This window comes from Pithys albifrons, chromosome 2, assembly GCF_047495875.1.
Source record: "Pithys albifrons albifrons isolate INPA30051 chromosome 2, PitAlb_v1, whole genome shotgun sequence".
Taxonomy (NCBI): domain Eukaryota; kingdom Metazoa; phylum Chordata; class Aves; order Passeriformes; family Thamnophilidae; genus Pithys; species Pithys albifrons.
Genome location: NC_092459.1, coordinates 109554711 through 109578207, shown reverse-complemented (window position 1 = coordinate 109578207; position 23497 = coordinate 109554711). Strand labels below are relative to the sequence as shown.

At 43.2% G+C, this 23497-nt stretch overlaps 1 long non-coding RNA gene across 1 annotated transcript; it reads right to left on the bottom strand.

Annotated features, from left to right (window-relative positions):
- Nucleotides 1–8245: 8245 nt before the first annotated feature.
- On the bottom strand, nucleotides 8246–23065 carry LOC139685346 (uncharacterized). Its single transcript, XR_011700091.1, has 3 exons — nucleotides 22989–23065; nucleotides 17646–17792; nucleotides 8246–9161 (listed from the first exon to the last, which is right to left on the bottom strand). It is a non-coding gene; the product is annotated as an uncharacterized lncRNA (long non-coding RNA).
- Between the last annotated feature and the right edge of the window lie 432 nt (nucleotides 23066–23497).

The following is a 23497-nucleotide window of genomic DNA, read 5'->3' as shown; positions in this document are numbered from 1 at the left end:
TCATCAAAGAAAGTTAGTTTCTTCTTCTTGCTATCCTCTGCAAAGAAGACTTCAAAAACCTGACATAGATGTGCTTTAAAGAAAATCCAGAGAAGGCACCCAGATTTGGCCAGCAAACACTGAGTCTTTAAAACCAGATCCACCTGGTCATTCTTTGAGTTTTCCCCACAACTTTCAAACAGCAAGAAAGTGTTCAAAATGCTGGTAATACTGCATGGGTTGGATGAATTAATAGTTCAGACCCTGGAAACACTATACAACTATGCTGCTTTCTAGACATAATGAGATTATTTTCATGGGGAGGGCAGGGGGAAGTGTTTATAAAAGGTGTTTATGTGCAAACGTAGAGCTTTCAGGTCAAAGAGAAACTTAGTATCAGAATGTAAACCAGGAGGACTGAGATGTCCAGAGACACACTGAAGTCTGTGAGCTTTGTATTGTAAGGATAACATTTCCCAGTGCTTCTGGAAACAGTACATTTATGTAGCTAAAAGACCCAGCTCACACCACAATGACAATGGGACAGTATAATGAGATTGGTGAGACACTATAATGATATTGGCAGCTGCCTGCTAGTTTTCTACTGCTAATGTTTTAGAATAGGTCAGACACCACAACCCATATTTAGAGCATGCTTTTCAGAGACATTGGCCACCCACAATTCCTACAGGGCTGGGCACAGACACCAAGCCAACAGCTGTAAAGCTCTTATTTCAAATGTTGTGTTTCCAGTCAACACACAAAGCTTAGGTAGGGAACATATTGTCAGGAATGCCTTCTGGGTTTGTCTTTTTTTTTTCCCACTCAGCCTATTTCCCAGATAGTTTTACTGAGGAACAAGAAAATCAAATGACTTGCATGGAGGTCACAGACTGAGTCATCAGCTCAGCCCAGTGACGGTCAAATAATGCTTATTTGTAAAACTATAATTTTATAGTGCTCTACTGCATAGCTTTAAAAATGAATGTATGGGAAAAATACACCCACATATGACAAACATACTTATACTCTCTCCACTTTGGGTGGACATTCTGTTAGTCACAGGGAAGCATCTGTGTGAAGCTTTTTTTGTTGCTGCTTCTCTAGACATTTCATCAAATGGTCCCTGAGTCAGAAGAAGTGGGTTTTGCTATTAAAGTCTGTGTGGAGGCTGCATTCCAAAGCTGTTGGAGGATTCAAAGATAAATAATCCTACTTTGGGGAAAAAGGAAAAAAAAATGGAACATCTTTGATTTAAAAAACAACAACAACAATAATCCAAACTGAATGTAATGTTTACAAGATAGCAAAAACCTAATGATCCTCCCTGGTAGTCTCTTTGGAACTGAAACTCAAGAGGAGTTTCATTAAAGAGCAAGTTCCTTTAAAACTGGTTTCAACTGTATAATGTATGCGCCTACTGCACTAAGAAAATGGTATTGATTCATATTGAAACTAATTCCAACAGCAACAAAATATTAGCCAGCAACCTCATACAGCCACTGTGCAATGAACAAAGCTCTTTGGAGCAGGAGCCATCTCTGTTCTGTGATTTGTATTTTGTGTGGTAAGGGTGGAATGCAAGCCTGCAATAATCTGTCTCAAGGGAATATTTGGGGGTGAGCATATAGGCTATACCTCCTTTGGCTCACTGCTTTGGAAGCCTCATGTATCCTTGCAGATACACAGTTTGTAACAAGAAAAGGAGGGAGAGCTCTGCAGTGGAAGATAGTGAAACCATCTCATCCTGTTGAAAGCATTTCCCATACATATACAAAACCAGCAGCTACAGAACACATAGGAGGTGTAACACAAGTAGGTTGCACTTAAACCCAGGTACCTTGCCTTAGTTTAGAAGATTCAAACCACAGTTCTCCCTGCTATCACCTCTCATAAACAGCAGAAATGACAAGGAAAGTCTGTGCTCTCTCTGTGTATACCTGTCATCATCCCTTCCATGGGAACACTTAAGCATAGATGTGCTTGGAAAGATTTTGCCCTCCCACCTGAGGCAGAAAGTGTTTTCTTTTTTGCCCTGGGTGTGCTGATGCGCAGGATGGACGGACTGAATTGTTCAAGGACAGAGAAGCCCACAGCAAAGCTGGGCACAGAGGCTGAGTTCTTACCCCATCCTACTTTGCCTGTGTCCAGCAATATCCCAAGGCTGGAATAATCTGCTTCATACTAAAAGTGTTCTGGATGAGAGGAGGCAGTTTAAGAAATTCATCTTGTCTCTCTCACTTCTGGAACTTTAACTCTTTCTTGCCTGGCTTAGCAGTGAACAGCTGAAGAGCTCTGCTCCACCAGCCATTCAAGATGGAGCTATACAAGGGAAGGTAAAGCGTCTTTAAAAGTGGAGCTTTGTGGAAGGAAAGCTGTTGAGCTGCACAGGAAAATGGGACAATTTTGTTTGAGTTGGCCTGGTCCCAGCCTCAAATTGCCATTGTGAGCACAACCTTGGCAGAAATAGTCCTAAAGTCACTTTGATCACAAAATCACAGAATCACAGAATATCCTGAGTTGGAAGGGACTGACAAGGATCATCAAAGTCCAACTCCTTGCCCTGCACAAGTCAGCCACAAGAATCACACCATGTGCCTGAGAGAATTGTTCAAATCCTTCTTGAATTCTGTCAGGCTTGTTGCTGTGAGCACTTCCCCAGGGAGCCTGTTCCAGAGCCCAGCCACCCTCTGAAGAACCTTCTTCTAATATCTGACATAAACCTCCCCTGACACAACTTCAGGCCATGGAGATCATCAATAATTCAGCCCAATTCTATATCATCTGCAAATTTAGTATCCCTTCAAGTCCAGCAGCCAAGTCATTTATGAGGTTGTTGAAGAGCACAGGGCCCAAGATGGAGCCCAGCAGAACCCCACTAGTGACAGCTCACCAGTCTGATGTTCCCCCATTCACTATTACCCTCTGTGCTTGACCCATGAGCCAAACACCTCATGATATGTGTTCATCGAGCTGTGCGCTGGACATTTTGTCCAGAAGGATCCTGTGACAGAAGCTATCAAAAACTTTCCTGAAATCCAAAAAGATTACATCAGCTGGTTTCCCTGGATCATTTAGGTGGGTTACCTTGATAAGCTGGACTTTCCTCTCCTGAAGCTGTGCTGGCATGACCAATGATTGTGCTCTCCTTCAGGAGTTTTTCAATACCTTTCAGAAGAATCTTCTCTATAACCTTACCAGGCACTGAAGTGAGACTGACAGGCCTGTAGTTTCCAGGGTCATCCTTTTTGCACTTTTTGAAAACTGGGACAACATTAGCCAGCTTCCAGTCAACTGTGACCTGTCCAGGTGATGAGCCTGGTGCATCTCACCTCCAACAGCCAGTCCACCAAGCCAATTATAGTTCACATCCCAGAAAAACTAAGAAGATGAATGAATAAACAGATACAAACAATGTTATTGCTTTTTTTCTTTTTTTTTTTTAACTTCACACTGTAAACCTGTTTGGGCCAGAACTCTTTAGAATGCTACTGAATGTGCCTATAGTTAGGAGATAAAAAAAGAGGCGTTAAAGCTGTTAGGAGATGTGATCATCACAATGAGGGACTGGTTGCAGCCTGCTGGAACCTGAAAAGAAACTGGTGAGTGCAGGAGTTAGAAGGCATTGCTATGACAACAAAGCAAACCACCCCTGAAGAGAATAGAAAATATGTATAGCCATGCCAAGATCATAAGCAAAGAAAAGTATATTCTAAGAGGAGGCAAATGAAACATTGACTTGGAAAACAAAATTATGCCTTTAGCATGATTTCTTCTTTATGCATGGCACCTCTTCAGGAAAAGCATGCATTTAGCAGAGGGAAAGAAACTTTCCTTAAAGCACCTTTTTGACCAGTCTTTACACTTGGAGGAGGTGGCAGAAAGACTGTGCTCTATGTTGGCTTTGCACTCTTAGATTTTGGTCAGCTGTGGTTGTTTAAGTTATCTATAAGGTGGTCTCTATGCTTTTTTCCAAGCAACATTTACCATACTTGTGAATAAATTTAATGCTAACTTTCTTACATTTTCCCTCCTACTAAAATTAATCTCTTTTACCAGAAGATGCCTTTTCATTCACATTCAAAGCCTAGGATACTCCATGGAGGGTTAAATCTATAAATTCCTCCAGCATTCTGGCAGAGAAGGTTTCCATGTTCTTCTACAGCTGCACATAAGTCATTAGCAAGATCAATCCAAGGACTTGTCTGGACCATACCTAGCAGAGAGCTCCCTGGTGGCACTGATGCTTGATGACAGTCAGCTCTTGAAATCAGAGCCAGCATGGATGTTGACATAATGGTCCACACTTTGTGTGCTCAGCCAGGAGGGGGAAAATCCTCTGGTTCCCAAAGCGAAGGAGCAAATGAGCAAGCTGGAGTAATACACCAAACAAGAGTGTGCTGACGAGGTGGTGAGCAGCATCTCGGATTTGTGTCAGGGAGCAGAGCTGGGCAGCTTTGTGCACAGGATTGTTCTGCAGAGGGGATGGCCTGTACTAGGAGAATGGAACAGATGCTGCTTGAGACAGAGCAGTATCAGGCCCTACATGGACAGTCTTATGGTGACTTTTGAGACATCATCTAATTTAGCTGTGGAATGATAGGAGAGAGGCTCTCAGTGGGTTGTCCTCTGTTTCTACAAGATCCTCGTGATGCAGCCCCCTGCCCCTCTCCAGCAGACCTGAGCAGTTCTGCATCACTTTCTGGCATAAATACTTTCCTGCTTCAGTCTGAGACTTCATTCCACTGTGGCTCTCCTTAGCCAGAGCCTGAAACACAGAGCTCTACTGTTAAGAACATGTGCTGTACCCCGTAATACATCTAAAACATCAGCAAACTAACACATGAGAAACATTGTCCTGGGCTAGGAGGTATCTTGCAGTAACCACAACAGCAGCAACAACAACAAAATAAGTGAAATTGTCCTTGCCTGTACTACTGCCATGGAGGGGCGTGGGCTGAATGCCCTCGCAGAGATGTGGCCTGTGCCACCAAAGGGAATTTCAGCCTACGGCAATGCCACCGACGTACTCAGACATGCTAAACTGTCAGAAACACTCATCTGTCAGCACAGCTCTGTCTACACCAGCACCTTGCCAGCAGTGGGGGAGTTGATTTCTTTCCACACCCTAGAATTACACTGGCAAACTCTGTAGGTTACACTAAGCCACAGAGTGCAAGCCACGTGTGCATACACTTTATTGGCCTTCATTTTGTCCTGTGCATTAAAGGCAGCTGGGCTTTCTCTCCTTCCAACTAAATAATAATTACACCTATTGTTCCCAGTGGGCAAAGAGACCCTGTTCACACATATCCAGAAAGACAAGGCATATAATTAACACCTTACTGGAATAGAGAGCTTTTGTTCAGGTTAGTCATTGCATGTCTTGCTGCCTGAAAACAGTGCTTCTTACATTCATTTCAGCTCATTTCCTCCCTGCCTCACAGCTTAACTCCCTGATTTTTTCCAGGTCTTTGTATATGACTGTGTCCAGCAGCAGTGCTGAGTAAGCTGAGGCCAACAGCTTCATCCCAATGTCCAGAACAGAGTCCTGAATCATCACGTACATCCCATGGTCCTGTATGCCAGTAGGTACAGTAACTGTTGCTGATGCTGCCAGACCCATTTGCCAAAAAATGGCAAAGGTTTTTGCCGAAGATGCAAGGCAAAGGATGGGTCTCTTACCTTGAGGGAAAAAGTGAAGTTCCATCAAAAGGATGTACTTAAATAACAGCTCTTTGCTCTCCTCATCTTGTCTTGCCTTTTTTTTTTCCTGATCCCAATTCCATCCTCACTGCATGTCTCATTTGCACTCTGCATTTTGTCCCATGCCATGTGCTGGATTCCACCCGCCGCTGACCATGCTGACCAGTGTGGTCAAAAATCTCCTTTTATTTTTTTTTTTTGTATGTGTGGATTTAGGCTTTTTACTGTTTCATTTGTATCAACCCCTTGTTCAGTGCTTTCAATTGAAAGATCCCAAACAGGCTGAAGACTGGCACAAAGGGGGAAGTAGAATAGTCATAGTTAAGGACAGAAAGGGGGTGGACAGAGAAAAAGGGAATATGCCTCTCTCTTCCAGCAGGAACCTGCCATTAGATCAGCTCAAACTCTCTCCTGTAACTTAGCCACTTGTTTTACCAACACAGTGATTTGGGTGGCAGTGCTATGAGGAGGTAGGGAAGACTGAACATCATTTTGTCAGTAATAATGTTGCACAGGTACGATTACAGCAGTAAAGAATCACTCCAGGTCCAAAATTGCATAGATAAAAGCATTGTATTGCCAGAGTAGGGTCTGTCCTTATGACATGAGCTTACAAGGAAGAGAGCAGGAGCTGAAGAGCAGAAGCTGCGCTAAAGACCTGAGGAACCAAAGCAAGAGCAGAAGCCACTCAATACAGGTTTGGACCACTGACTGTCAAAGGAGCAGCTGTGGCTACACCTTCCAGCAGTGAGTCCTGGCAAGCAGCAGGGCTACCAACACCCAACCTACAGGCATTTCATGTAGCCAACATTTCATCATTTCATTTCAAGCTCAGTCCAGCTGGTACTACCAGATTTGGCAAGATCTCTGCAAGGCCAGGGTGATGTTTTGCCCAATGACAGCTTTAACTATAAATACCCAAAGCATAATACCAGTACAACCTGAGTGAGAAGGAGCACTTACATCAGCTTACAGACACCTAAGTACCAAGTTCCTTTGATGGTGCCACTCTCTGCTGCCTGTCATCAACACGAAGCTAGAGGTCAGCTCTGTATCAGAGCACTCCCAAGTCAGTTGGATTAACTTAAAACCCCTTTGTCAGCTCCACAAACTACCATGGTGCACAGCTGGGCTGGTAGCATATAACATTTTCTCTGCCTCAACACAGATAAAGCAGTGCCACTGCTGTGAGGAGAAAAGGTCTAAAAGAGACCATTTCACACCTGTACTAACTTAATAAAACAAAAATAGCTGTGTTTTGTAAATGGATAAATGGAAAGTTCAGCCACACTCATGCAAGCCTGGCAGACTAAACACTCCTGTAGCACACAGTTCTGTATTCTTTTGTAGCCTCTAAATGCAATGGCATCTGCTGCCTTGGAGTTTCAGCCCTTCCCTTTAACTAACAAGCTTTATCTCCCACTCGTGCAACCAAAAGGTGTCTCTGTGATCGAAGGAAGCACTAATTGATCTTTTTTCCCTCATCCTAATTTAAAAAACATGCAGTCCCACCCTACCAAATATCCCCTGTAAAGAGCTTTACAGGGTCTGTATTTAGCACAAGGAGATTGCAGCAGACAGGTAAGAAATCAGGCAAAATAAGCAGCAAGTTTTTCTAATACAACAGCCATGCAAAAGTACTGTTAATTTTCTGTGGCAACTACTGTATCTAGATGATGTAGGATGTTTAAATGGATTTGACATGTAATATTTTGTTCATGATCCCTGGTTTCAGACCTCAGTGTTACAGAGTAGCGTGAAGGTCCTTTGTACATACCCCACCCAAATTTATAGGAACTAGACAAGCACCTAAACCCATGACATCAATATCCTTAAAACAGATGATGGTATTACTGGACTATGATTTGAAACAGTTTAAAGCCTGATGTAGCAAAAAACCCAAACAATAACAAACTAAAATAAAAAAACCCACCAGCATCAGTTGTCCTTATTTTCCAATATTTCAGCAGCTGCCTCTGGAGAGGCTAAAATATCCCTGCAAGAGTCAGGCACTGCCAGGAGAAGGACATAGAGTGCTGAAGATGCACACTACTCCCCCCATTCCACGAAGGTAGCCCAGGACAGCAGCCAAAGGAGTGTTAGTTTGGATCCTTTTGCAGCAGCAAGTAAGGAGTGTTCAGCAGTGCTCAATGGGAGAGGCAGAGGCAGAAAGGATTTGTCCCAACTGCTTGGGACACTCCTTTCCTACTTTCCATGAAAGCATGGGAGGTTCCTAATCTGCTTTTGCTGCTACTATCTGGAGATAACAGTAGCAATGCTGCCTTAGGCATTTTTCTCCAGGATCTCATCTGGTTTCTTGAATGAGGACAGCAGATTCACTTCCCTAGGTTCCCAGTGCATTCCTTGGGTGAAAAGTTATCTACCATCCCAGTTATCTCAAAAGGACAGTTCTGGGAAGTGTGGCTTAGCCCTGGAAAAGGCCCTGCTGTGAGGAGACAGGGGAAGTAAAATTAAAGAGAAAAGCAGCAGCAAAGTTGGACCACAACATCTGATTTAAATCTCATGTTTTACTCACAGTTTACTGGAACTTCCCCCCACTTCCAATTTTCTCATGATAGAATGAATTGGTCTATCAACAAGTGTAAAAGGAAATGATTAATCTACCCCTCCCATCCAAACTGATTAGCAAGACTTCCATATCTTCAGGACCTGCGTAATGAATGAGCTTCCTGTGATTATAGCCAGGCGCAGCAGAGGACTCTGGTGTTGGCATTCACACCTCTGGGTCAAAAGCTGTGAGGGCCACACAGTGTATCTGTGCTCATCAGAGACAGCAGCACCTTTTTAGCATAGCAAATGGTAACTCCTGTAGTCTTTGACCTTGTGCATGTTAGTAATCTTGACTAAAATATTTAAAAATCTCTGTTTCTAACCACACAGTGTGGCACAGGGAGCACTAGGCTAATGGAAAAATGCTGGAGTCCTGGATTGCCTGCCATGCAGACCAGAGCAAGGGGAACATGCCAGCTTGGACTTTCTTTACAAAATGTGAGGCCCAGCTTGCTGGGAGAAACACAAGAGGAATCGGAAGCTTGTATCTCACGGAAAGACAAAATGCTGCCAGCAATTAATGGATGGTATCTTGCTTTCTTACACAACAAGCCTCACTCCTGGTGAGACAGGAATTCAGTGTGAGCTGGAAGCTGCAATTTCTGACAGCTCCTTCTCTTGTTGGTGGCATGGTTCCCAGTTGCTGATCTTACCATGTGCCAGGCAAAAATCTGTCCTCCTGTTATCTTTGGCCTCCATGCTATCAAAAGCTGCCCTTGATTCAGAGCTGCTCTGGTCTGAGTTAAGTGGCATCACAGTGAGACAGTGGGACTTCTCTGCATTAATGTGCTCCTGTTGCCAACAGCGATGTGAAAAGCAGGCTGGAGATCCAAGCAGGGACGTGATGGTCACTCTCCTCTCTTCTGTCCTTCAGTACAGATGTTGAGCCAAAGCCTCTTCTCCAGCTGTGTTCAAGGCAGAAATTACAAACTGTCACCATCATTCTCAAAAGAATGAAAAAACAAAGCTCAACCATAGTACATAGGCCAGCATCCCCCCTTTACCCCTGGAGGAAAATGGTTTCTGTGTTAAACTTTCACAACTAAACCCGAAACCCAGAGATGTTTGTTTTAGGTTTTGTTACAAAGCTAGAACACAGGCCAAGTTTGGAAAAGTTAAAAAAAAAAGAAAAAGAAAAAAATCTGGGCAAAGTTTCAAGCAAACCAAGACCGATTTATGGTTTTGAGTGGAAACCCTACTCAATTCACTACTTTCACAGGGGTTTGATCTGAAACCAGGCACAATCTGGCAGCCTCAAGCTGACTTTTGCTTCAGGTTACACTGCAAACCAAACCCAGCACATCTCCCCAAGTATCCAAACCTATGGGGTCCCCCTAAGAAGGAAGGATATCATGAGTTCTCTAGAAATCCCATAATTGCACAGCAGTACCTGCACAGTGGTCTGTCACTCCAGTCTCACAAGGACAACAGATCTGCTTTCAAAACAATACTGGAATATATGCTGAGAGTTTTTAGTACAAAAGGTGTCATATAATTAAAATTCTAGTCTGTAATTTATCATTTGGTGGAGGCATTTTTTTCTCCACTCCATTTCCTTTAATTATTTGTTTTGTTTTTAATCTCTTTGCTGCTCTGGTACAGTTGTCCTTTTATCAGATTGCAGGCCAAAATTCTAGTGGTCTTGTATCAAAGTTTTAAGTTGTTGCATTAATTCAGAACACTGTTGTGGCACTGATCGTAATTTACCAATTTTGCTGAACAATAAGGTGCATATCTTACCATGTGCACATACTGCATTTATCTCTGAGCTTTCTCTCCCTCTGCCTAACACTGACACTTGTGGATGTTTCAGGCCTGCTTTCAAAATATTAAACAAAAATGTCCATTTGGAAAAAGTTGTGGCATCTGTGCCATTACTAGATGGGCAGTCAGCATTTCACAGAGGCAAAATGAAGGCTGAAGTAAATAATGGCAAAGCAAAGCCATTACTTAATGAACCTGGGCCTGGCTTCTACTGTTATTTCACATCATTAAATGTAACTTCTTGCCTCTCTGTTCCAGCCCTCCGTTTTCCAAGTCCTACTTAACACCCTGTAGATCCAGACAGTGAGGGTTTAGGCATCCCTGAGTCTGAGGATACACTCCAGACATGAGAACACTCACAACTGACAGCCTTAAGTCAGCACATCAGTATTAGGGCCGTGCAGTCCGTGCCTATGTACATGTACATGTGTACTTGACTATATGCTGGGAGTAGACTTTCATGGGATTAGCCACTGGGAACATTAAGTGCATGTTTAAATTTCAGTGGGACTGGCAGGCCTATCTGTTAACAAAAGAAACAGATACATAAATACTACTGTGTAAGTACCCAGTCCCCCATCCTAACTCTTCATAAAATAATCAGATTCAACTTTGCAGAAACATATTATTTCATGACAAAAACAGCATGAGGAACAATTCTTTGTACAGGATATCAAAGAACCATCTTGAGACATGGCTCCAGTCGAGTTGGCATGGAAGAGGCAAAGCATCCCCAGCCATGAATCCTTCCCAAGCCGGCATGAAGCCACGGGGAAGTTTGATTGCTGGAGCAAGGCTCCTGGAAATGTGCTGCTCTCTGTAGTGGTTTCAACAAGAAAAACAACAAAAAAGTACTACAGTGAATATGATGGGCTTAGCACAGGAGTTGTTCTTCATGCAGCCCACTTTATATGCTTCAACAGGTGCAGGTGAATAACCTTGAACCCCAGGTCCCTACAGTGGGTTTTACCTCTCAGGCAGTCCTTTCCAAGTAGGAAAATATGAGTGGAGCTGCACATCCTTCTCCAGCTGCAGCTGTGCTGGTCAATTTGCTTCCACCACAAGGCCCCACAGGTCCTTTGACCTGCTTTCTTCAAAATCTGCTCTTTTAAGTCACTTACCAAGTTTGTTTTCACCTTGCTGTGACACACAACAGGAGACAGGCTTTGAGCAGCAAACATCCGCCTGCACCTTCACAGGCACATTTCCCACAGGCCAGGGGGCCTGCCAGATGCTTTGGCTTCCTTCTCCATGACACCCTGAGCCCCAACAAACCATGACAGCCACCTCTGGGCACTCCTCTGAGCTGGGGGACCAGCCAGTGGGTTTTCCCTGCAATTCTTCACGTCTACATGGACTTTGCAGGGGGTTAAACTGAAGTAGTGAATAGCCAAGCACTGCCAAGAAACATGAGTAACCATAATGCTTGCCAGTCAGAAGGCAGTTTGCGTTGCTATTCCTTTATTTATCCTTCCCGAATTTACCAGGCTATGTGATCTTTTCAAGTGCAAATCCCCTGAGGTGACTAAGGTTAGGAATGAATTTCTAGATGTTAATAACAACGGCCAGCTTGAGCACGGAGCTGCCAAGTAGCAGACCAAATTCCTCCCTAATATAATCCCAACGAAAGGAAGGTTATTCCAGCAGTAATTCTTACTTCTTCATGCTAGACACATGCCACTTCTTAAAACCAGTTTTCTATTTACATTTCAAGTATCCTCCTCAGAAGAAAAGTGAGTTAAGCAAACGTACTGTCTACTAAGGCTGACTGAAAAAATGAAAAGAGGAAACTAGTCCAGCTGAAGCACAGCTGGACAACTTTTCTTGATGCCCTTCAGGATATAAAGAAAGTCCACGCTCCATTGTTCCAGTGACAGAATAAGGCCTGCTGAGACCCCACCACTTCATTACAAAACATCTCATGATGGAGCAACCACAAAAGGCCACAGCTGGCCAGCTTTGGGAAAATCAGAAAAAGAAATTGCTAACTTTAAACAGCTTGAATTTAGAATGTCTGTCCCCTGCTAGTCAAAGCACACAGCATTATTTGTTTGTTGGGAAGGAAAGGCCTGTGACCTAAGCTACCAGTTACCATACATCTGGTTTTAAAGGGTTACTGCCTTCACAGTAGATGTTATGGCTGGAAAGAGAAGCTCTAGGACCTGACTGTCTGCTGGACATAGTAGTGCAGCACAGTACCCCTGGACCAGCTCTTGCCTGCCCCTGCCTGAGAGTGCCAACAAGTCAGGCAAACACTTGAGCTGCAAACCACATTTCAGCTTCAGTCAGTTGCTTGGGATGTTTCTCTCGTACCTATCAGCATCACCTCTCTTATCTGGAGTGAGCACAAGGCATTTTGCTCCTCCATGCATCCCTAGCCTGCCTGCTGGTGAGCAAGCAGGCCCACAGCTTGAACAGAGGGGTAGCTCCAAGGTCACCTCCCCATACATAGCCCTGAAGGAGAGAGCCCTGCAGATCCCCACAGGAGATGGGGTGCACAGTAATAAAACCGGATCCCAACACCTCTTGCATGACTCTACACATCTACCTCTCTAGGACCTGCCAGCAAACTGAGAAAACCTGGGATAAAATGTTTGTGCTGGTGATCTGATGATGCTGGAGATCTGCAGTGGCACAGACATTTGAAACTGGGCGCCCTAAGGCCACACACATCCATCCCCTGTGCCTACAGTTCTTTTCTCACTGCTGCTACTTCATTAGATTTGCTGGGGAATAAGAGGGCACTGGTAATGCTTTTACCTTCAGCCATAAACTGGCCTCTGCCCCAGGTGCTGTTGTCCTGTGCCCTGAAATCTTGTGATTCTCCCATTCCTCAGGTCACACACCCCCCTTTTGTTGTTTCTGCAGGGCCAGTTGCTTCAGCAGGAATTTAGTGAGGCCAAAAAAAAAACCCCTAAAGTATCTAGGAAAAAAAAAAGACAAACTCAAACCATGCAGTTTTGGAGCTTCTAAGATTAATGAAACATGGCAAACATTTTCAACTCTATCCAAAATTTATGGCAGAAAGACATACATAGCTACATTTCTTGAAAGAAATGGTTTGTTTTGAACATGCCACAGCATTTTATTTCACTGCCTTTTAAATACAACCCTTTGATTTGCTATTTTGAAATGGCATTTTCCACTCAAAAGAGACCTGAAATAAAAGAAAGTGTGAGAAATAAGAGGAGCAACTAACCTCAAAACAAAACATTACATTCAAAATGCTATTCGGGTTGACCCAAAATAATGCACTGGGTTTTTTCTCATTTCCCCAGAACAAAAACAAAACAAAATTAAAAAAAAAAAAAAAAAGGAAAAGGAAAAATTACAATTTCTTCTGCTTTGACCCAATCCAGTTGTTTTTCTCTCCATTTTCCAGCTCGGCCCCTGTACTGAGGTAGCTTTTATTTTCCCAGGTCTTTCAGTGGGCACACTTTCTGCTTTGTGCCTCTCTGCCATACAGTGCATGGGCAAACATAGAGCAAGCAACAAACCTCTGCTCCTTTGGGGCAAACTGAACCCTTAGGTCGCTCATTTTTACTCCATCTTTAGCTTCTACACATGAAGTGAGTCAATACTATCCAGGCCACCTGACTTCAGGATTTCAGGAGCAACTGAAGCGCTCATTGCAGATACCACCTTTGCATGAGTGTGTGAAGCAGGCAGGGTAAGGGCAATCTGTTCATATTTAATCTTTCTAACTCTGTCACACTTGCTGTGTGCTGTTGGCAAGTTAATTTGCTCCCATGGCTCAGTTTGCCTTATTCCAGAGCAGCGACAAGCTTTATCAGCACAGCAAGCTGCTGTGCCTGCTTATGAGTGCACTCTTCTGAAAACATGTTAACCACTGCACTGGTGTGCAGTGAAATTTCTTTCCCTCTATTGCAACCTCTAGGTTTAATAGTCTAAAACTGCCTAACATGTGTGTCTCTTTTGTGATGTTACTCTGCTTGCAAGGGCAGCCAAGCTTTGAGAAAAACAGCTTCTTCCCTCCCTGGCTTTTTCTCCCTTTTTTTTTTTCTTTTTTTTTTTTTTTTGCATCTTCCTCCACGGGTTTCCGGCGGTTCCTTACAGCCCCACAACAGACAGCTGTGCTCACTGTACCTGTGTGTGTGTCTGACTTTTCCTCCCCAGGAGATTTGTCTGCAAGATAAGCACAAGCTTGCGGAAATCCTGTGTCACCGACCTTAGGGCAGCTTCTCATAGTGGGGATCCCAGTGGTGTTTTGTCCCTCTGGAGGTCCTGCTGATGGACACATCCGTGTATTTTGCATCTCTTGAAAATCTGAAGTAAAAGTTTGGGTGTTTTACACCATCTTCACAAACATATGAGGCTCCAACAGGGCTCTGTGGTTTTGCTGTGGCCAAGCTTACTTTCGTTTTCACGTGGTAGGAGGGGAACATGGTGTTTGGGTTTTGGCCAGGGACTCCTGGATTGAGATGCTGCATGATGCACCCTAAAGTCACTGCACACACAAGAATGTTCCCTCTGCATGGAATCAGCAGGGAACTTACCCATCAAGACCTGGGGAAGCAAGGGTATAAATGCACCAAAATAATAAGGTGCTTAGTTGGGTAATGGCTCTGAAGCAATGAAGGGAGGAAGAGCCAGAGAGGGTGGTGAGGAGGGCCAGGCACAAGTCTCCTACACAGGAGATTCCTGTCTTCTTGGCATGGAATAAGGTCAGATTAAAAAATTATTAAAATTAATGAAATGAAAATGAAAAAGGGTTTGCTGGGAGAAAAAAACGTCCCTAATAAAAAAGACACACCCCCAAAAAAAGAAACCAAACAGGACAAAACAATATCCCAAAGACTCTTGTTAGGACTCCAGAATGGACCTAGACCTTGGACATCTGGTTGCCCTGAGTCAGAGAGAAGTGAGGTGCAGAGCCCCTTCAGTTTGACTCAGGTTTTAGAGGGGTTCATGGACATCTGAGGGCAGGCAGCCACTTCAGCCTTTCCAAAGGAGCCCCTTTAGTGCCTGAAACAGCCGCCTTCTCTTTAACATCACAGCAAAACTGTTTAAGAGTGACTATACAATACTGATAACAAAGACAGAAAAATACATACAAAAAGACAAAGCCAGACTCTCCTTTTCCTGATGCTGGCACTGCACATGACACAAGACTTCTCCAATTCCACTGCAACCAAAATGGTATACACATGCATTTCTTCTCCTAGTTAAAAAAGCAAAAAAGTATTTCTGGGGCTTTTGTTTCAAAAATCACTATGCTGTGACATTTTTCAGCAAAATATTTCGATTAGGGTTTTATTGTTCTTCTCTTTCTCTTTTTTTTTTTTTTTTTGTTACTTTCCAGTAAGATGGATTTAGTATCTGGTTCCACAGACTCAGCAAGAGAGTAAATCAGAATTTATAGGAAACTGGGAAGTCCCAAGTGGAAATACCTGGGTACAGAGCAAAGATTATGACTTATTTGAGGATGTGGAAGTAAAAAGAACAACATTTCCTTTGGGAGGAGCAGCTCTTGTATTCAAGGCTTCCAGTTTAAGAAGAAATGTCTTCCTCAGCAATTTTACATCACGGGTAACTTGGGAGAGGTAGCACAACTGGAAAAGGACAGGGAGGGAAATTCCCCCAGGACTTGATGACAACATTAAGGAATTCAGAGACTCTCCTACAGGAAACAAATATCCAAAAATGTAAAAGAAAAAGGCCAACAACACCTTCCAGTTCAAAACTCTCTGTAAGCCATTGTTTTGCAGACAGAAATGTCAAGGGCAGCAGTGTCTTCTGGTGGCAAATATTCCCATATTTCCTCTTCCTTATGAGCTTAGCTAGGACACTTGTGTCAAGCCCAGTAAACCCACAGGATAACCACATTTACTGCAATATTTAGACACAGGAGGGTCTTGCACCTCCAAAGTTAGCCCGGAATACTCCCCAGCCATGGCACTCTAGGAGAGAGATTGTTAATATCCATTAATTGAAATGGATTGCAAAATCTTTCCCTGCAACAGTTATGAGTAAAAACTGACATTGAATAGGGGCAGGAAGGGAAGTCTCACTCCCATTGGAGTTTGGGAGTTCCCTCTGTAAACCCACAGGCTCATGGCTCTCTGAAGCTGCTATTTGGCTCCTGGGACCCATAGATGTGAAGAATGAACTTGGCATTAATTCCATATGAACCTAGAAAGGAGGTCTCTCGTTCTGCAAGGCTGTACCACCTGTGGCAAGGTTTCCATATCTGCATACTTTCAGGGTATGTTAAAGGCCAGCTGCTGGTCCCAGCTGCTGGTCCCATGATGTCCAAAATAAAGGTGCTGGTGGTCATACTCCTGGTCTACACCACCACACCACAGAGGAAAAATTTTCTCCAATAGGCTTAATGAAGAGAAAGCACCTAAAGCTAAACAAATAATTCTTTACACAGGGCCTTTAAACTAGCCCTTCTCAGCCTGCAAACCACTAAGCAAAATATTCCCACCATGGTGAGCCACCAGATCCTGATTCCTGAGCCTGAAAACCATGTGGAGGAGGAGCTGAGAGCCAGAAAGTGAGAGTTACCCCACCCCTGAGCTCTGCAGCTCTCTGGGTCATGCTGGGAGCTGGGCCACAGGGGTTCCTGCACAGGTTCACATCCACCCCCAACCCAGCACTGGGCGTCATTTTCACAGGCACACACATCTTCAAACCAGTGGGAATTAGAGGCTTTATGATCCAACTTCCATGATTCAGAAGCTTACAATTTTGCGGGATGTGGGTGCTTCTCTTGCGTGGGACATGTGAAAGGCCAAGCCTTGCTCATCTTCAAAATTACAAGTAGTGTCTGGGTATCTTTCATGTCACAGTGCAATTTCCAGGATGAATGCATATGCTGCACCCCTTTATGGTAAGTGTGTTTTAATTTAGGTCTCTGTGATGTAAGACCCTGAAAAGTGCATTTAAAATTGAAAAGGCAGCTCGTCTTCAACACTAAAGGCACAAATATGACACCACAAAACATTTTCTGAAGGGTGTGCCTTCTTCAAACACACCTTCGTTGGAAAGATTAAAATTCAGGAGAGAGAAGGCACATGTCTTACAGTCATTATTAAAAAAAAAAAGTCGGGGAAAGCATTATAACTAAGATTCTGAGTTTAATTCTTTATCCAAGTTACATGTTGGCACAAGTGCAAAGGAAAGGGCTCTTGTTTAGGCAGCAAGAAGTATTTGTAGGTGCAAACACTTCTTTGAAAGGTGAAAAATGTGTTTCATCTGTAGAGAGTTATTTTTGAACTTGGAAATCAGGGCATAAAGAATTTTCCTAAGGTGGAAATGCACACTGGAGCACTTTTACTCAGGCCACACCAGGCAAACAGCTACAACCACATTCAGTTTGATGGGGCAGCTTTCACAGCAGCATTAAATTTTAATCCATGACAATATAAACTATAAGAAGAGAATTAGCAGAGTGGTATTTAGGCTTTGAAGCATTTAACTTTATTCCAAAATTCTCCTAAGTGTAAAGTAATTCTGATATGTCTTACAAACATGTTAGTATTTATTTCTGTCCTTTCTGATAGTAAATTACAGGGAAATGGAGGAGCTTAGGGCATTTAAATACCTCTCACAGCCAAGCAACTAGATACACATAAACAAGCATAGGGAGTTAAACTCACACGAATGTTGTTTTCCTGTCCTAGATGACTCCAAAATGCTCCCAAATGCTCGAGGTCAAGTCCTCTCCTGGACACCTGGGTATCTCCTTGGACTGATTTCTTCTACTGTAATGGAAGACCAACACTCTTCTCCCCTCCTACAAATGACTGTGAAAGATACTAATGAAAATTAACATATAAGACCAGACAAGATTACACTAACTATATCAAAAGTCACAATATATAATTTATTAAAATTTTTGATTATTTTTCAAGATCTCATGTTACCTAATGATTCTTTTCCCCCTGGTACATGGAAAATTAATATAAGAAAATTCTGTATAATGAAGCGTCATTGTTAACAGGTCAAAACCCCTTTTGGGGTAGTTGTGTGCAGCAAAGTAAGTTACTGCAGAGCTTCCATCGCTTCCTGCTGTAGCAGATTTTATGATCAAATAAACCTCTGGTTGGGATTTTGATGACAGCTGTATGGTAGTGGCATGAAGCCCTTTCCACTGCTAGCATTCTTCAGAAAGCACAAGACAACAGGTTCTGGTGACCTTTCTCGAAAGGTGCCTTGCTCATCATGTTACTTGGGGAGGTAAAGTCCATCCAAAGGGGATGGAGTTGTCCTGGCTCCAGGAAGGTGAAAATCAGCTCTGCTTTCCACCCTCATGGGATTTTAAAGACAGCTATTCATGGTTCTTTCAAGAAGACAAAGATTTGTCCTGGTTTGCCTTCCTCCAAGAGAGGAAGGGCCATAATTCAGACTGCCATCTCACAGGACTTTGATCAAGTCTTGTAGGAGAGCTTTCACATTTGTTCCTTTCTTAAACTGAGAAACATCAAAGAAAAGACCCAAATCTCTTTAGAGCTGAGCAGGAACCAATTCATAAGAAGCTTTTCAATGCCACAGCTATCCAGACCATTTTGTGTAATAATAAATTAAATACTGGTAGCGTGGTAATGGCTTTGGCACAAGGAGAACCAATTATATGCAAGGTAATGCATCTGGACCATGCAGGCAATTCTTTCACCTCTCAATGAGTTTTGGACTACAGCTCTTGCTGTATGGGAGGAACAGATGAAGTGGGAGAGAAGAAGCAGAAACCAAAAATAAAGAAACAGCCTAGACTTTGTGATATGTTTGGTGAAGACAAAACCAATGGCATTAAAAAAATATATAATTAGTCACCAAAACGTCATTTTCATAAGCTCTCTGATTCAATGTTTTGCTTTTTTTTCTAAAAAAGGTGATAAAACGCAGCGATTCTTGTCCACATTGAACATGTGTGACCTTGAAGACATGCATGGCTCTGGCATCCATGTGGGTTCTCCAGTGTGTGAAATCAGGAGGCAGGAATGTACCATAAGCCACTGAAGGTGCATAATTGCTATCTAAAATAAAATATCTCTTTTGGTTGGCCTGATCCTGCTGCCACTGCCTTCAGTGGGGCTGAATCAGGCAGTTATCACCAGTGCCATGTAACTCCTCCCTTACAAACCATCCCTGCAGCCATACTTTGTAAAGCTGCAGTTGAATAATTATCATGTGTTAAAAGTACATGCAGGAGGGGATGAAATTCTCTTCCTAAACATAGCTTACAGCACATCCATTTAAGTGTAAATGCTGGGGTTTTTAGACTTGAAGAGAAAAACAGAATCAAAGGCAAATGTTTACCTGCAATGGATCCAGGAGGTTTCCTTCACAGTCCCTGCAACTTAAGTCAAGTACTCCTGACTACAGAAATGAAGCCTATTTTTCAGAATGTGGTCCATTTGCTGTTTTCTAAATAATTGTTCTTGGTCACACTAAACCTTAAATTAACCCCCACTCCTCCCCACTTGCAATTTTAGCACGATGGTATTAACTGTAGAAGGAACAAAAAAAGCCCTTCAGCTGCCACTCCAGCACACCCCATATCTTGGATTGTTTTTACTTTCTGCTTTTACGGTCAGAACATACACCCAGCAATAACCAGCTCTCTTTTTTTTTTTTTCTCTAAGAGACTGGAGAGTCTGCTATCTAAAACAAGGGAGTTTTGTGAGCAGGAGTCAAGCCTGTGCTTTCGGCATTGCAGGTGTGAAGCTCTCAAAACCTGGGCTTGCATTTCTGGGCTTTGTTAAGCCAGCAAACACAGCTGGAGATGCAGCTGGCAGGGAGCATGTGGAAGGCCTTGCACCTAGTTACTGGAAATGGCAGCTTCTGTTAATAACCATGCACAGAGCAGAGCTGTGTGTCTTTATTTCTTTCTAGACAGAGCTGGATTCCATACTGGAGTATATGTCCAGTCCCAAAAGGCTTGTGTGGAGTGACTAATTACTTTTCTCCTTAGAATTGCGCAGGGAAGCATAATATGTGTGTGATTACAAGGACATAAAAGGAATGTAGGATTATTTTCCATGAGAATCCTTGGGAACATCTTAGAGGATGGCTGTTTAAGGTACTGCTCTCTGCAGGACCATTAAACTCTCCTCCCAGCTTCTTCCTCGTGTGCTGCGACTTATCCCTGGCGAAGCTATTCAGTGGCACATGGGGTTAACCATGAACCTTCTTTAGCTCTAACTCTCCACCTCTGAATCCTTCCAGACACTCATAAGCCATGTGCTATATTTGCGTAGCTGGACTTGTTATGAGGATGTTGACACAAGGCAAAATATCTGCCTGGAGAAGAGGGTGGACTGGCACCCTTTGAAATCAAATTTTGTCAAGTATCTGTAAAGTTCTCTGTGGGTCAGTGTCACTAACCAGCATTGAGGTCTGGATTAAGGATACAAATGGTACATACAACTTATTTCCCCTGTGTACCATGTGTTGCTAAACACCTGACTCAGCCATGTCCTCATTTCCATATTTCAAAAGCTTAATTTAACTCCAGAAGCCTTTCCTGATCGATACCTGGGTGGGGGGTGGGTTTCTCCTACAGCTGGGCCTGGACTGGGTAATCCTGCAGTTACAACTGCTCAGACAGCAAAGAGGACCCTCTACTCCCAGCAAGACACCAGGTGGGAAAAGGAGGTCAAGCCACAAAAACTGGTTCTGCTGAAGTAATTAGTCAACTGTTCATCATCATGTCACCTGCTGAGGCCAATCAAAGAGCTTTGCAATAAAGGAGAATGGGTGTTCGGAAGGGCTGAACAGCTATGCAAGAAAGGGAGGAACACCCAAGTGAAGTTTGGCAATCAGAGGCAACATTCTGAAATACACTTAAGGGTTCAAGCCTAATTCAAATAATCCCCAAGGAGGGGAGAAAAAGGTGTGCACAGCTCCAGTGTTTTTCCAAGATCCATCCATCCACTTTTGTGCTCCCTGAAGTAAAAACAGATTATTTGACATCTGTTTGTTCAGCTCCCATGAGGCCCTGGAAACAGCTGTATCAAAAATGCAGAAACCTCTCGAAGGTGGAAAGGCATCTCAAGAGAAGAGCTGCTCTTCCCTCATTCCAAAAGTAGCCCAGCTTTAGGACTCATCCTAAGGTTCTCGTGACACTTGCAGAGTTCATGCACGTTATTTCTTTGATTTGATGGGCCAGGGCATGCTAAGTTGGAAATACACAGAAGCAAAGCACAGCTGGGGAACTGATAGTGGTAAGTGAAGGGTTTGTAGCAGTTTTTCCTTCTAAGCATGCAGCACAAAAAGGTAAGCCAGAAGCTCAAGAAGCAGCTCTGCACCCAATCTCTTGTTGAGTCCATGCCAGGGACTCAACTCTAGTGGGACTCACAAAAACGTCATCCTGTATCACCACGTCTGAAGGAATCACCCACCAACACTGCTGTCTCACTAAACCTGCTAATGCCACCCTCTCCCCAGGGTGGGGTGGGGGTGGGAAGGCTGAAGTGCTGAACTCAAGATCAGAGTATTTTCCTGCTATCTGCACCACAAAGACAATGTGTCATGTGCTTGTGAGATTACAATTTAGGTTTGTTATCATCCATTTATATCAAAAAGAAGTTATGCACACAAAGGAAACACCAAACCATCGTGTCAGGAGCACTATAAATCACATACTGCTGAATATTATGAAGGCAACAGAGTGCCCAGTAAAAAAGCATGGGTTTTGAAAAGACCCCTTTTCCTCAAAATTTCCTCATTTCAATAAACTTTGCTTTTATTTTGGGAGAGGGTGAAGGAAAACGCATAGTTTTGTGAAATCAACTACAAGTGACACTGGATTTGTCCCATACAAGTGACTCATGGCTGACTGAGCATGCTGGTCAATGCCTTCCCAGCCATCAGCAGAGTCATTGCTGTTGCCCAGACTGGTGTTCTGAGACTTGGTGTTCTGAGAAGTCACACAGGCAACAGCACAGAGATCGCCTAAGCTTTGTTGCCACTTTCCAGCCTAGTAAAACCCAGTGTTACAAAGAAACAGAACACAGAACAGTGCAATAGTCAGTTCTTGGGCAAAGCAGCCCATCTGGCAGTGAGGGTCCTTTCTGCTTTCCTGCTCTGATCTTACTACCTCTCCAAAAGGACATCCTGGAAGGACTGCAAAATGCTCTCCACCTCCTCATCCCCTGGCAGGTGCCTGAAATGATTCCAACAATTTTCCAAACCGTATGCTGAAATCCCACTACTGCTGAAAAAATCCTTTAGTATTTCCAAAATCTGTGACCTCCCAAAAAGTGTCAACTCTGAAAGATTTCAAACTGACTGCAAATGTTGCAGATTGTTTCTGTGGCTCTTGAATTCTGAACCATTATAATGGGGGAAAACACAGATGTTATCATTGCTTTTAAAATACGATTGCTGCTCGAAAGAGTTATTAGGGAGGGGGGTATTGTCTGGAGAATGGCATGATTCAGGACTGCTGACTTCCACTCCTCATTCATTCAAAGTCACTGAGTGAGTCAGTGGAAAAACCATTGAATTCAGCACAGTCAACAGGGTACCGAAATTCATATTTAGGTTCCTAAATCAACTGTGTGGAAGATTTCACCTCAAATGTTTTAGCAGCAAGACTAAGTGAAGGTAGGAGGTTACGTTGCAAGCCTGTAGTAAATGCCATCCTAAAGTTTGCCACTTCAAATTCCAGTCCTTCTCACCCTAGATAAGTGCTAGCTAAAGGTGTAACAGCACTCAGGGAAGTCCATTTCAATCCAAGTAGAATCAAGGTCCATATGCCAGATTCTCTGCCACAGCTAAAGCATTACTTTGCAAAATAAATGCTTCTTTTTAATATAAAACATAGGATAGTCATAGCATGCAAATAGTTAGTATGCAGAAGCTGCTGCCTTGAAGCTCTGCCACCAATGGCTAATTAATTCTAGGTACTATAAAGATCACAACACAGGGAAGCGCTATTCTGTGCCTGAGCAGAAGCTCTGTATACAAACAACACAAGGCACAAACAGAAATCACACCTTTGAGAGGGAGCCCTTTCATTCAGAAAAGTCAGTCATCTTGAACGCGCCACTCGCAAGAACCGGCACAGTAACCTGAATATCAGAAAAATAAAATTGAGTATCTATTGGCATGAAAGAAATAGCAAGAGGGTTGTGCAGTGAGAGAAATCATTCAGACAATACATCACTCAGCAGCTTCTAAATTAACAGGACAGTGAAAGCAGAGATCAAATATGAGATCTTGCAAATCCACAGAAAATGACTCAAGAAGCTAGATCGAGTAAAACTTCAACTTCCAAGCCTCAGACACATTTGCTTCTCACCATTGAGGTAAATGTGTACACACAAAACATGAATACATAAAAATACATCCAGATCACATAGACAAGCTCTCAAGTATTAATCAGAGAGTGATTAATATCCAGTCCTCCTCGGTGGTATATATATTATGATGGCCTTTTAATTACAAGATTGTACCCTGGGTTTTTCACATGGCCATAAACTCTCCCCTTATTTTGTAGTAACTG